Source organism: Zonotrichia leucophrys, chromosome 1A (genome assembly GCF_028769735.1).
Source record: "Zonotrichia leucophrys gambelii isolate GWCS_2022_RI chromosome 1A, RI_Zleu_2.0, whole genome shotgun sequence".
Classification (NCBI taxonomy): Eukaryota; Metazoa; Chordata; class Aves; order Passeriformes; family Passerellidae; genus Zonotrichia; species Zonotrichia leucophrys.
Window position 1 is genome coordinate 36,643,195 of NC_088170.1, and position 14,453 is coordinate 36,657,647.

The 14,453-nt window shown below is 47.5% G+C and overlaps 1 protein-coding gene across 5 annotated transcripts in view; it reads right to left on the reverse strand.

Moving 5' to 3' along the window:
• The window catches only part of GRIN2B (glutamate ionotropic receptor NMDA type subunit 2B), a 223,989-nt gene that overhangs the window by 202,490 nt on the left and 7,046 nt on the right, over positions 1 to 14,453 (reverse strand). Inside the window, exons 3-4 of one of the 5 annotated variants that reach the window (XM_064702234.1) lie at positions 6,728 to 6,894; positions 5,549 to 5,994 (exon numbers count right to left, since the gene is read on the reverse strand). The gene's annotated coding sequence lies outside the window, so the exon portion shown is untranslated. Of the gene's footprint in view, positions 1 to 4,644; positions 4,959 to 5,548; positions 5,995 to 6,304; positions 6,324 to 6,360; positions 6,377 to 6,405; positions 6,449 to 6,727; positions 6,895 to 14,453 lie in introns of those variants that run through there. The other 4 variants (XM_064702235.1, XM_064702237.1, XM_064702238.1 and 1 more) reach the window with 4 other exon arrangements.

The window sequence follows — 14,453 nt, forward strand, 5'->3', positions numbered from 1 at the left end:
GACTGCTACCTTGAGAGGCAACTTAAAAGTTTGTCCCATGGACAGTTAACTGGAGGTGAGCACCTACAACCCCAAAATGCCAGGGGCGTGCAGTAGTGGCAGAATAATATCCCATGGATTATTCAGGCCAGACAACCTGGTGGCCCTGCACCTGTTTTAGTGGAGGAGCAATCAGTACAGATAAGCCACAAAACATGAAGATCAAATTCACATTTTTCTCTTTAGAGTGTTTCTTTCCTATACATGTTTCAGCACAGCCTTGCACACCAATGTTAGTAATACTGTATGTGCTTTGGGAATACAGAAACATCTTCAGTATTCAGAGCTAGCAATCTAACCTTTTACCTCAGCCACTTTCTGTGGCTCTTTTCAGTTCTGAACCTTCCCTGTGGATGGGGTTTGAGGTATATGAAGTGAATGGTGCAGAGATATCAGGATAGTATCCCTTTCACGTTGTGCCAATAACCTCTCTCATTCAAAATTTCTTTTCCCCGAGATATTTAATCAATTCATCTATATTGATATATAGATTATATATATTGATATAAAACATGGTCTTTGATTGCTTGTGTTAGAAAGGGAAGAGAGCCACCCAGCATACTTTGCAGTCTAAAAATACCAGCTGTATTGGGAAGATGAGCTGGCAGTGAGTCTCAGAACACATACCCTTTCACTCTTCACTTTTTTTGGTGACCCTGGGTATGGAAAAAGAAGTGTTTTTATTCTTCTCACATGAAGCATATGCAATGTATATGTAAAAAATTTATAAAGAAAAGTCTGTCCTTTCTCCTGCCCAGAGTCAGTGTTCTCTTCTGTTTCCAAGAAAACACTGAATAAAAGACAGCCTTGCCTCTAGAGGTCCAAATTAGCCATGGTTTGAATTGAATTTGAATTTGCACAGTTTGCACACTGCCTTGTGCCATACATTTGTTTCTGAGTGCATAGAGAGGGGATTTTTTTCTCTGCAGTGATCTCAAGCACATGGAGATGCACTGCTTGGTTTGCACAGATCGCCACCCTGCACTTGGTCAACTTTTACACACACCAGTTCACACTCCAATGTACAATTCTAGCTGGGAGCTTGTGGCTTGCAGTTTAAGGAAGCAATGAGCTCCTGAACAATAAAGAATGGGTTTGCTTGGATTTTTTTTTTTCCCCAAAATGAAAGGCAGCTTTAACATTTAACCTGGTCAGATCAATGTCCTAGTTCCCAGGCACTTAGCACCATGGCACTAATTGTGCCAGAGTGAGCATCAGTCCATACCTGCCAGGAATCTTCTCTTTCCTGTCTTTAGGTAAACACACAAGCAAGAAAGGTAGGTCAGAGGAATGGTGGAGCCCCCTTTGTGGTTGGAGAAATGGGTCTTCTACTTCCCATTACAAGGCGCTTTGCCTTGTAAGCAAAAAGCAGAAAGACAAAACTCATAAGAAGGGATAAGGCAGTAGAAGCAGGTGGGCCATGCTTAGCTTCAAATATCTTATTTTCCTCTGATTCCCCTTCTACTTATTTCAGTGCTGTGATCTTCAAACTGCCATTTCATTTTACGCAGGGAGGTACCCAAGGCGGCAGCGAGTCTGTCTGACTGCAGCAAAGCGACATTAATAAGTTGACTCACTTTGGTGTAAAGAGTTCTTGTGGATGGGTGGACAGAGGACAGATGAGGGTAACAGACAACTGATCAGCCCTGCTTCTTCCAACCACTTTGTGCTTTTCTCTCAAGTATAAATAAATATCAAAGAGAGCTAATCACAGAACTGCAGAAGAGTCAGGCAGGCCTAGAGCCCTGATGGCAGGCAGAGTGGAAACCACGAGCACTCCATGGTGGATTAGGCAATCACAATACCCTGAGCCATTTTGCTCAGAAAGATCATCTAGTCTATCTTTCCTATTAACTAATCTAATTTTTTTGTGATTAATTGCAGCTTACAAAAAGAAAACTGTAAAAATTCAAAAAACCCTCTGCGTGTTCTCCAGCTGCAAGGTAGCTGTCTCGCCACTGCCCACCAAACCACGCTGCTAAGTACAGAACAGGCAGGGAAGAGTTGTGGCCTCCCTAAAGGCCAAGAAGGGGACCAGATCTCAGTCTGGACTATCTCATAGGCCGCTTTTGTGCATCCTCAGGATGGGAATGTGGAATGGAGCCCATTGCAGATACAAGCAGTGCTATCTGTACAGTGCTCCCACCCTCTGCCAGCTTGGGGGAATGAAAAACAGCACCAGGAATCAAATCCAGACCTCCCACATGGTGCTGCAGAGAGACTGATTCCCAGTGCCAACCCAGGCAATGTGAGTCCAGTGTGGGAATCCAAGCACAGCTCCACAGCTCTGGCACTGGAAGCGAGCAGTGCCAGAAGCACCTGCCCTCTTCCAAACCAAGCACAAGAAACAGCCCCAGCAAGATGAAATATAAATTAATTCCCTCACCTTTTCCCCCTGTAGGTTAGGGTTTGGGGATCGGGTGCTTGTTCATAGGTTGATAGACTTTTTATACAGGGACAGTGAAAATCCAAAATGAGGATATAACAAGTCATAGCATCAGTTATTAGATGGGGGTAGCAGCTTGGGATTTTTGCCCTTGTTCTGTATTTTCCACCTCTCTGTGATCTCTTGCATGATGTTCAGGCATGTACAGAGGCAACATAGAACTCAGCCAACGATCTTGGTGTCCTGAGACCCTTGCCCAGAACAGGACGGCTGGGTGCTGCTGCTGACACCTTCCTCTGCTCAGCAATGGTCTCACTGGCACAGGGATCACAACAGGCACCAGCACTGACACAGGCTGAACTGGCTGCTGCAGCAGGTGTGCCAACAGATCAGAGCCCAGGGTCCCTGGGAAGAGGGGCTGTGGCTTTCCCCATGCTTCCTTCCTTTTCTCTGCTGAGATCTGCATTGTTACCTGTGTAACAACGACTGAGCCAAGAGGAATTTCAAGTAAATCTTACCATCCCTGGGCTGTTTCCCGACTCTGCCCTCAACCTGTTCCATTGTGTCCCAACCCTCTGAGACCTCCACCCAGGGCTGGGAGACAAGCTGGTGTGGTGAGGGACCAGAGAACAGCAAGATAAACGGAGGCAACAAGAGCTGCTGCTTTGGGGCGGCGTGGGTGAGCAGCTGAAAATTGCCCACACCCACAGCTCCCCTCCTGCAGAGCACCCTGCACCCACGAACAAACTGCTGCTCTGCAGAGCTGCAGCTGGGGCACACCAGGTCATGGCAGGGTGCTGTATCCCTGCTCTGCTCCCCACGGCCCTGGGGTGTGGGAGAGCACAAGCATGCCATGAGCTGGGAGTGCTGCACACCCGGCCCTTCCTGCCTGCCCAAGGGGCAGCGCAGGAGGGATCAGCTGCCTCCATGCACTGCTTGCAAAGCCCGAGGTAGCTGTGCTTGATGGTGGGGAAAGCAATGGTAGCGGACATCTCCTTTTGCCCATACTGGAGCTTGCAGAGAAGATGAGGAAAAGTCACAGGTAAAGGCAGCAGCCAGAGAGATTGGGCAAAAGGCAGTAAAGAGTGAGGATGTGGGCCAGTGCTCCTGGCTCCCACAGCCTGGCCCTGGTCACGGCTGCGGCCCCATTCGGGCCGGGTGCCCCGCGGGCAGGGCTGGCAGGCGGCGGGCAGAGAGCTGGGCACCGCTCCGAGGGGAGCAGGCAGCCTGGCCCCGCTGCCGACGGCTGCCACCCTCGCCTGGCACCCGAGAAATCTTCCCCTCTGCCGTCCGATGTGCCTGCAAAACCCAGAGTAGGGGGCAGAGGGGCAGGGACTGAGCCCACCCTCCCCTTTCCGTGCATCCCCCCGGGTTTGTGCTCCTAGGGGCTCTCGGGGGTAAGCGATGGCCGAGGAAGGGGGCTAGAATCCCCCACCAGTCCGGTGCTGGGGTCATGGGAAAATCCAGGAGCTGCGAGGCCTGAGAAATTCCTTCGGAAAACGGGGGAAAGGCTCCCACACGCCCTCCTCTCTGCACAGGTAAACTTTCTACTCCCACTTGCGGCGAGGGAGGGAGAGCTCAGGCAGGGAGGATCCAGGCGCGGATACCCTGGGAAGCCTTAGATATTTATAGAAGCACAGCCAGAATATGTCAGGAAAGGTGGCTCTCAACCCCTTCACGCGGAACCGCTCTTGGTTTTTAACAATAGGCCGACAAAACCCCCCAGAAATGTAGCAAGGAGCTGCTGGAAGGATGCAGGCAAAGGAGGTGGTAGGAAAGGCGCGCCCCCGCCTCGGCATGCTCGGGATGCACCAAGGGCTCCGAGCGCCTCAAGGCTTGCCCCACCCCGCAGCGGGGCTGGAGGATGACCCCCCTCTTCCTCCCTCTGCCGTGGGGTGCGCCTCCCGCTGCTCTTGCCGCCCCCCACCCAGTGCCAGCCTTGCGGTCTGGGAGGGAGAGGCGGCTGTGGCAGCCTGGGCGGGGGGCTGGCCATGCGGGTGAGGGTGCCGGGGGTCCGCCCCGGGGGGGCCGTGCAGCAGCTCCCCCTGCCCCCGCCGCGCCCGGCGTGGGGGCGCGCACACCCACGCGTGACCGGCGAAGCGGCGCGGCGGGCACGGGCTGAGGCTTAAAATAACCCCGAGACGTTCAACACCTTGTGCCCGGCGCTCCCGCACCCCCCGGCTCCCTTTGTCTTGCCACCATCTTACGGAAAGACTCACATGTCACGTTACGGTCGGGATGCACCGGTATCTCTCGCGTATCTAGAGCCGAGCGGCACGATAGCCATTTTGCATCCCTCCCGAGTGGGCTGGGGAAGGGGCTGCAAGGCGCGGGGGATGGCGAGGGGGAAGGATGGGGCGAGGCGAAGAGGGACCACGATGCCCGCTGATAGCACCAGGGGGACGGGGATAAATTAAAACACGTGAAGTTGCCTGAATACAGCGCCTCGTAGGTTCAGGCTAAGTCGCTTGACGTGCTTGGACTTAAAATAGCCCTCCACCTCCACGCAAGCAGGCGCACTGGCCCCGGCGCTGGGCGGGCTCCTGCCGCGGTGCCAGGGGCGGCCCCGGCCACTCCCCGGGCCCCGGCCCCGGCCCCCGCGTTAGGCCGCTCACGATCGAGAGCCGGCGTGGGTTTTGGTAACGCACCACCCTCCCCGGCAACAAGCGGGTTTCTACGTCCTGTTGTTGCTGACCGGCTCTGCTTTCGCATTAAAGCATGGCAAGGAGCCGCTGGACCAGTGAAAAGGAGGAGGCAATTTGCGGGTGGATGGATGAAAATTATTTTCGTTTTCACCCCTTTCCAAAGCCGTGTTCCTCCTACGGTGTCTCTCCCGACCCCACCTGCCCACCGCCCCCCCCCGAAAAAAAATCACAAGGGACTTTCCCCCAATTCACAACCTGGTACCTAAGTCAAACCCTTTCGCCTTCTCTTCATGTCCTATTTGATGAGCCAAGAGGGAATCAACATGTCTGGTAAATGTTGGGTTTTTTTTTTCCCCTCTATCTGCTTCTAAAAGCAGCATCTCTAAACCTTTTGTTCTACAGTGAGTGATCTTCCCTGGGCAAACCCGCGTATCAAAATGAGCTGCAAGCAAAACCACAGAAACAGGAATTTCCCTACCTTGGTTTGTAGAAGCAGAACCTCTAGACGGACAGATCAAGGGAGAGAGCATGTTGGGAATGTCCAGTCTCCTCTTCTTGCTTGCATATCCACATAAGAAGAATAAGGGTCGGGGGCAAATGTGGGGGAATGAGTTAAAAAACAATCCTATTTGGCTGTAAAAAAAAATAGAGGTTTCTTTGTGGCAATCTTGCGTCTTGAAGCGGTGCAAATTCAAAAGCTGGAGAGAATCACTTCAGAGGATATTCAGCGCGAGTGGTGAGGATCATCAAATGCAGGTTCCAGAGTAAGCATTCCTTTCGCCTTTTTAATGATTATTCTTATAATTATTCTCTCTCTTTTTTTTTTTTTTTCCTGGAGCCCTAGTGGAGGAGGTTGTGTTTAATGCAACTGGAGGTCGGTGCCGTTCTTCTGTGAAGCATGATTATCCTCAAAGCGTCCCCTTCCTGAAGGGAAAAATAAGCATCAATTCTGTATTAGAGGGATCTGAAGGGGATAGAAAACGCTCCCCAACAAAGACATTAATATATTGAGAAGAAAGGAAGGCAAAACGCATTTCCCAATAGTGCACACAAGCTGAATTTAAAAAAAAAAATTAAAAAAAAAAACAGCTGGCACGAGTCTATAAATAATTCAGATACGGGCTGACTACACCATTCCCGGGATAGGCATGCATACGAGACGAGAAAGCGGGCGCGATGTGAATCGCGGAGAGAAAGCGGCTCCCCCCCCGCGGCCCCCTCCCCATGCACGCACAGCATTTCGCCCACCCCCGGGCCCAGCCCCCGAGGGCTGGCGAGGGCCGTGCCCACCCCTCTGCAGTGCTGCCGGCTCCGCTGCCCGCCGCGCACACGCACCCGCACCGCCGCGGGGCTGGGGGCACGGCGGGGCTGCTCCACCTGCCGCGGGCCCCCGCCTCCTTCGGCCCCGGCGACACAACCCTCCGCTCTCCGGGCTCGGCTCGGGATTTTTTTGGGTTTTTTTTTTTTTTTTCTAGGGGTGGGTGGATGGCTGGGAGTGTCCCCACCACCACCTCCTCCAGCACAGCCGGACAGGGCTTACAGCTATGCAGGCATTTATTTAATGAAGCCGCAGATATTTATTTCTTTCCCCCTCCTTTGTCGCTCGGTAAAAGATTCACACTTAGAGCTGTCATAAAATCCAGACCCACATACATACCAGCAAATCCTGCTTCAAGCATTCGGGCTGCTCTGAGTAGCTACTGCCCCCCTCTCTGCCTGCAAGGCTGATCCGCCTCAGACATGCTCAACTTCTTCATTCTCTTCTCTGGTACTGCCCGGGTGGGAGATGAGGGGCGGGGAGATGGAAGTGCTCAGAGCATCACTCTAAAAATACATTAAAAAAAAAAAGAAACCTCTGCAATATAAAAGCTCCGAGAACGCTTCCCGGAGGTGGGGAAAGCATGGGAAGGTGAATTAATAAAGCAGCTTAATAATTAATAATAATTAAATATACCCGCGGAAAATGGTGGGGAGGGGGAGATATCGAGGGGCGGGGAGGGGAAGCTGTGCGAGTGAGCAGTGGGGGAAAAGGGGGGCAGAAGACGAGGAGGAAGGACAGCACGGGCAACGGGAGACCAAGCCCTGGCCTCTGCCGGAGGGAGGGAGCAGGTCTCGGCTCGGCGGGGGGAAGGGGGAGCCCGCTCCGGGCGGCACCTGTGCCTCCGGTCGAGCCGAGCCGGGCCGGGCCGGGCCGAGCCGCAGCCCCGCGGGGACCGCCCGGGGCTCCCTGCGTCCGGCGCCCTCTCGGACCGCGACCCGCGTGTTTGGAAGCAACCGAGAGCAGGAATGCTTTAAAAAAAAATGTATTAACAATAACCATAAAATAGTAATAATGAGAAGAAAGAAACGGACACCCAGCCAGCAGGCAGGCAGCAGAATTGGATCCAGAGGAAAAGAAAGCAGTGAGAGCAGAGATAACGCTAATATCCAAATTGGATACTCCACAATTAAGCCCGGTGCTTTAATTGCTATTCTCAGAGCCCCTTGGAAGCTAAGAAACGTGAAATCAGCCTGAATAGAAAGGAACTCGTGCCTTCATCCTCATCCTGCCCTGCCCATAGATGCCTGCACCCTTGCAGCCCATGGTGCTCTCAGCCTCACTGCAGGAGGGCAATCCATTCTGTGGTCACAGATCCATCCCTGTCCCCTCCTGTGCCATGGGTGGCCTGAGAAGAGTGTGCTCTACCCCTCTCAGAACCAGAGAATGGCCCTAGAGTAAGTCTTGCTCCCACCAGGAAAAGCCGGAGTGGGTAACAAAGCAAACCTCTTCCAGGTGGAAGTGTCAAATGCAGTGTCCTTCACTCTAGGGTTGCAAACACCCATCCTGCCAATGTCTGAGTCTTGGTAGGAGATTTGGAAGAGCTCAGATGGTCCTTGGTGACGCCCTAGAAACAAGAGCACCGAGGAAAGCCCTCCCCATGCTTCCCTGCCAGCTCCAGGGTCCTGCAGGAAAGCAGACCCCAGGCCGAGCATCACACGCTCTGCCTCAGTGCCGATGCAGACTGCACTGTCCAGCCTTTGCATCCCTCTCACTGAAGGTACCCTCCAAGGAACACGCAGTTGCTTGGACGACCTACCTAGCACTCTCTGTGTCCAGGAGCAGTGAGGAAGATGCTGCTCAAAAGACAGGCAAGGAAAGCTGGATCCCACATGTCAGAGAATTGTGTTCCACCTTTGTTGCAGGTATGTATTTGCAGGGCAAAACACGCATATGGCCAAGGTTTCTGAGGGAGGAAGGCCTCCTAAAAGAGCCACTGTGGAGTCTCTCTTAACCCCCAGGTCCTTTCTCAGTTTGTACCTCAGAATCGATCTACGTGCTCCAAATAGAGTTTGCTGGTCTGTAGACAGAAATGTGGCTGTAGCAGTGTGTGCATCTATATCAATATGCCATCTGGAGCTTGAATGAATTTCTGTTTCCATGTGTAGTGTGTGTACAGTGATATTTTTTCATGTAGCTGCAGTGACCACAAGCAATACCAATCTGTGCTTGAGCTCTTTGACAAAAGCAGACACCAATATTTTCATTTTGACAGCCTGGATCTTCCTGAGGGTGCTGGTAAGGGCTGTTCTCCTGTAAGAAATATTTTCCTAACATTTTTAGGCATGCTTTAAAAAGTGACTATGATATTTTGCATTCTAATTTCAGTAAAAAATGGAAGACATATTAGCCAAAGCCTAAAGTAATCTGAAATTATCTCAGAACAGTTGGAGAAAAGAACTGTAGAGTGATACTTACATACAGAAGCTGCTAATCGCTGAAGAGATTAGTCATTTGACTTTGCCATTCCTTTCACTGATAACAGTGATACAGGAATAGCAGATATGGTTTGGCCAAGGGATGTTTTTTCCTTTCTGTATGGCAAGAAGGGACAAACTATGACTCTACAAGTCCTCCTGCATTCTTCTGGATGAAGCAAGCTGACAAGGAGCTTGACAAAAAGAGAGGGAGTGGTTTTCATCCAGCATATTACTTAGAAACACAAAATGGAGGGTTAAGTATTTCTAGGAACAATTTCTGACAAGGGGCTGCAATCATTTTAAAGAAGTCAATGATATTTAAGGTTATATTTCCATGTGATCTTAAGATGAAGGAATTCATCAACTGTTTTTCTTTATAAAAGTACACAACTCCACAGTTACATGGTACATCAAAGCTTGTTTACTTTTAGGATGAGACTAGTTGCCTTTCTACTTGATAGATATCCATGCACATCTTACATAAACATTATATATATGTATATTTATCATTCCTTCCTAAATAAATCATCAGGGCTATGTTCTCTATAGTGATTAGGGGCCTGAGTGTCCAGTTCAACAATTTTTTTTCAGACAAAATGGGTACATTCCCCTTGATCAAAGAAATCAGGCTCAATTACAAGTTTGAAATCAGGCACATAAAAATGCCAATTGCTTTCAGAATTATCTTCTCAAGATGTTGCACAGCATGTAACCCCCAAATTATTTTTATATTAAGATGTAATAGTTATTGTAAATAATGTGTGTGGAGGTTGGCTCCAAATAAAAAATGTTGCAAAATCTACAGCAGCACAGTACTGTGGCAGGGTTTACTCTCACTAGCTTGGGTAGGCTTTTTTTTTTTCTCCAATCAACTAAGATGAATAAACTGCATGAAATGAAACAAATAGCATCTCTGATAGGAAACAGTTTTTCAAACATCTCTTTAATTCAAAAACACTTAAATGTTATTTGTAAGACAAATTCAGGGATTTATTTTAAACGGGTTCATGTTTACTATAAATTAAGGGCTACATTATTTTTGTCCTGCCTGAGATAAAAGAATGTGAATGAAAGTTCTCATATCAAAAGCAACCAGGGCTGGATGTGGCAGTGATGATGTTGGGGAGGATGCAATCCAGCAGAGCCATTCTGTCACAACAGAACAGCCTCTGCCAGCACTGACAGGGACCAAAGGCTCTACAGTAGCTTTGACCCTTAGTCAAAGACCCTTTGATACCTGCTGACTTCGTAAAATCAGAGCCTATTTCCAGGGCCCTAGATAAATGGGGTCTGCAGCTAAGGGAAAAGACTTCCACTTCACAGGTCCTCTGTTCAAACATAGACACACTTGCATTAGTAGAAGAAAAGCCATGTCTATGGAAAACAATTTCTTATAATCAACGAAATGGATCAACTGTTCTGGGTAATTCACACCATAAAAAGGTTTTCCATAGTAGCACTCCTTTGGGTGTTTGCACATGGGCTGCAGAGCATGGTAACCAGGACTCCAGCTGCTTTTACACGGTGCTCTGTGCCCTGCTCTACCCAGCCAGTCAGGTTATAAAGTGGCTGAATACATCTGTGCTCTTCTCCTGGTGTTCAGATACCAGGCCTGTGTCAGTTTTGGAAGATCACCATAACATTGGTCACGCAGGTCCACAAACAAGGATGCCATGTCACAATGCATAAAGAACAGCATGGAAGAAATTTTATCAGCTAATTTAAGGGAGAGCAAGTGGAGAAACAAGCATACAAACCTGAGAGTGGCACACGCACCTGGCTGGAGGACTTAGCTTAATTTTGATATGAAACCTGTTTTCATTTCTTTTGCACATGGTTCAGGACCAAGAGATTCTAGAGCAAGATTGAGCCAGAAGCCACTGGTGGGGAGATCTCATCAGGAGACAAGGACACCTGGACACAAGGAGACTGATCACTTTGTTTGCCACTCAGAGGACACTCATCCTGCCAGCAGCCCAGCAGAAGGGAATTGTGAGCACTGCTGCAGTTGCTTTGAAGTGTTACACATGTTCTCTCAGCTGTCATACCAGGACACTTAGCTGAGCTCTCATCATTTTACACTGCAATAGTTGCAGCATCCCCTACTGTCTCTGCCATGGTCAGTCTGCCCCAGAAATCCTAACAACTAGCAGACTGGTTTTTTGTCATGCAGAATCAAAAACAATGTGAAGCAGATTAAAGGAGAAATAGCTTTCTCTCTCTTTATAGACTTGTTTTATTATTTTGAGTATGGAATGTCAGGCTCACTGAAATTGGTTGTCCTGGATGGTCATTTATATATGAAATACAGGCATATTAAACTAAGAAACTGTGGAGTTTGTTCTTTCAAATGGAAATGTGTTATTTTTGAACTGCAGAACTACAGACAGGATTTCAAACTGACACTGTCACTTCTCTAAGATGATACATGGCTCTTCTTCCTATAGCACATCCAGACTGAAGAACCTATCCATCAAAAGGCAGCACATCTATCTAATAATAAATAGTAATTAACATCAAATGCTGTACTGCAGTTCATCAAAGCATGGTACAAACATTAGCCATAGATGGCACCCCTTTTACCCTGCCATTCAGAAGCAGAAAGGCTGAAGTACTCAGTGCCTTGCATCACTCTGAGGAAGATGCCTTTCTTCTCCACCTCTGGGGTGCAAAGATCATTCCAGTGACTGGAGATTTTGTCCCATCTCACTGGTCTTAACAAGATACAGTCTCCTGACACACTTGAATGAATGGGAAACCACAACCCTCCTGGCAGTCATCTCCATCTTGTTCCAATCCTAACAAGACAAACAGATTATCTGGGTTTTTTTTTCTAAAGTCAACTTTCTGGTTGATGAAAATCTTACTGGTTCTCTCCAGATTCAAGTGATGACTCTCTTCACTGGAAGAGCTGCAAAATGGATTAGGCAGATTGCCTTCACGGTTTAAAGGAAACTGAAAAACCGCTTTCAGTAAAAGATAAAGTGTGGCTTTTGCCAGCTTATCGTGATGAAAAGCTAAAGAAGAGTTTCTTCAGCAAAGTACCTGCATTCACCTATTCTCCATACAGGGCATACAGCAGCCAGAAAAATCACCCTTATGTCTGAAAGCTGTCTTTAATGTTCTAGCAGATGATCCATCAGAGCATTCAAAACTAAATTAAAATCCCAAGGAGGAATAGGGGATTTAATTCTAGGATTAAGCTTTGAAGTTGCTCCCAGGAAATAAATTATTATTGGATGAGAACCAACACTCCAATTATCTAGTTTACTGCTCATGCTACTGGGAGCTGCTGCAAGCACCCTCAGGGATCCGCTTTACCTAGATGGTCTCATCTTTAACACAATATCCACATAAAGGCAAAACTTCAACTAGTCACATGCCAAGAAACTTCCCAGCCCCCAGTGTTAAAAGGGAAACCGCCCACTACAGATATACAGGGCAATAAGTTTTCAGTCACTTAAGTTCCCTGGCTTTCACCTTTTAACTTGCTTTGTTGTAGATAATAGAATAGTTAATAACATGCCACTTCTTTGCTCCGTGTGTTACAGCTGGGTCAAAGTTCTGCAGTATTAGTGCTATCATAAATAAACACATTTATTTTTCTTACCCAGAAGGCCTACATGCTAGTGAAGTGGCTAGGAAGTCCTACTCCATCTCAATGGCCTCTAGACAAAACAATGGGACATTTCTAGCTTTTTACTTGCTATTCCACAGATTTCTTAACACTACCCAGAATACCTCAACTTCACATATGCAGCTTCAAATCCTTAATGATTTTTCACTGGGACATTACTAAAACATGTACCACTTCCTATGAAAAGGATAAGTTAAATAGCTCCAAGACTGATAAAAGTGTCTGAAGCAAAAAACAGTACAGAGAGACATCAGAGATGATATTTCACTCAAACTAAGTGGTACCAGTTAATCAGTGCTATTATAAACTCACTTGGAATATTAAGTTACTGCAGGTAAAAAAAATAAATCCTTCACTCTTAAAAATACATGTGTCACCACTGAGGCCAAATCTAACAGCAGAAGTGTCCACAAGTATTTGGTTTTCTCCTAAGGGATGCATTTTTTGTTTAAACACCTTATGGCATAAAAATACTGTCAAAGCATCACTACTATTTTCCTCCCAAACACATGGTTCCTATCTTTTCTCTATAGTTTTTTTCCAGTCCTTTACACAGGGAAACAATGTACACAAAGCAAAGACAAAACCCCACCCCCCTCCTATGCCCTCCTTCACCTGCCAAGCTCTGTCAGAACTTTTGATACCATTTATTACACACAAGAACCTAGGGAGAGGGTACATTCAACAAAGGGATTCACTTTAATGTCACTGTGGCATGACCAGGTTGGTTAGTGTCATCAGCCGGGCTCCCTGTCAGCACAGTTCTGAAAATCCCTTAGTTCACAACATCCTAGCAGCCCCTGCTTTTGTTGAGGGAAAGTTTGGGGTTGATAACAGCACCAAGTCTCTCTCTGTTCATCTCATTTCTCCTTCAGGTGAAGCGGATGTTATTACCAATAACTCACCAAGAGGGTGCAGGGGAAGAAATGGTAGGGAAGGAAAATATTATTTATACTGTCAAGGATTCTGAAAAAAAAGCAGCATGATGTTAGAAAAGCAGATCACTTTTCTAACACAGAAATATGGGCCTGAAAGCCTTCCTTGAAACAGAAGCATGAATGATTTCACTAGAAAGCCAAGAGCCTGTGAGATGGAAACATTCTCACTGGGTTTGAGTTAGGTGCTCACTACAGCATTTATTGTGCATTTGCATTGACCATCTAATTTAAGACAAATGTTTTCTTTACACACACTTTAAAGTGAAAAATTAGTTCTGTTAGCATGCAGCTGTGGTCCCCCAGGACAGCTCTTTGCCCAGGGGCAAACAGAAGAGAGATGTTAAAGAGCTTAAAAGTAGTTCTGAAAATCTGTCCATGGTCAGTTGAGAGCAGGCAGCATTAGGGTCACCTGCTCCTCTGCCCATTTATTCAGTAGTCTCATTAATTTAAAAGATGGAAAAGCATGTGTTAAGCCTGAATATCCACAGTCCCGGGAGAGAATATCTACCTACAGCAACTGAGGTTATCCTGCTGCTCCATCACCACCACACCTTCCTGATAAAATAAGACCTACCCTTGGCAAATTACTTTATGCAAATGGAGATGGATTTCTTTTGCTTGAGCTGTTTCCAAGTGAGCCAGCTGACTCAATAATTTAGCCCTCTGGCTGGAAGAAACATTAAGATTTCTGTCAGATTACTCTATATTCTAAAGAAAACTGCCACCTTCTTTTCTCCTTTACTTAGACATCTAGGAAGAGGCAATAAGCAAAAGATCTCTAGTACACTTCAGCAGCATCTTTTAATCTACCATCAAATTGAAATGGAGGCATTTGTCTCAACAGCTTTGAAGCCCAGCAGCCCATTTTCACTCTCATGTTAGTTCTGACCCAAACTCAAACCTCAGCATTTTAATGGCATGCACTACCCACAAAATGTCTCATGCTCTGATGTTTTTCTCTTTGTTTATTTTTTTCCATATCTCAGCTGTAAACCTGACCCTGAGACCAGGCCTTACTAAAATGTAAGTTCTCTTTCTCCTTCACAGTGTTTATGAGCTCAGAGCCAAGG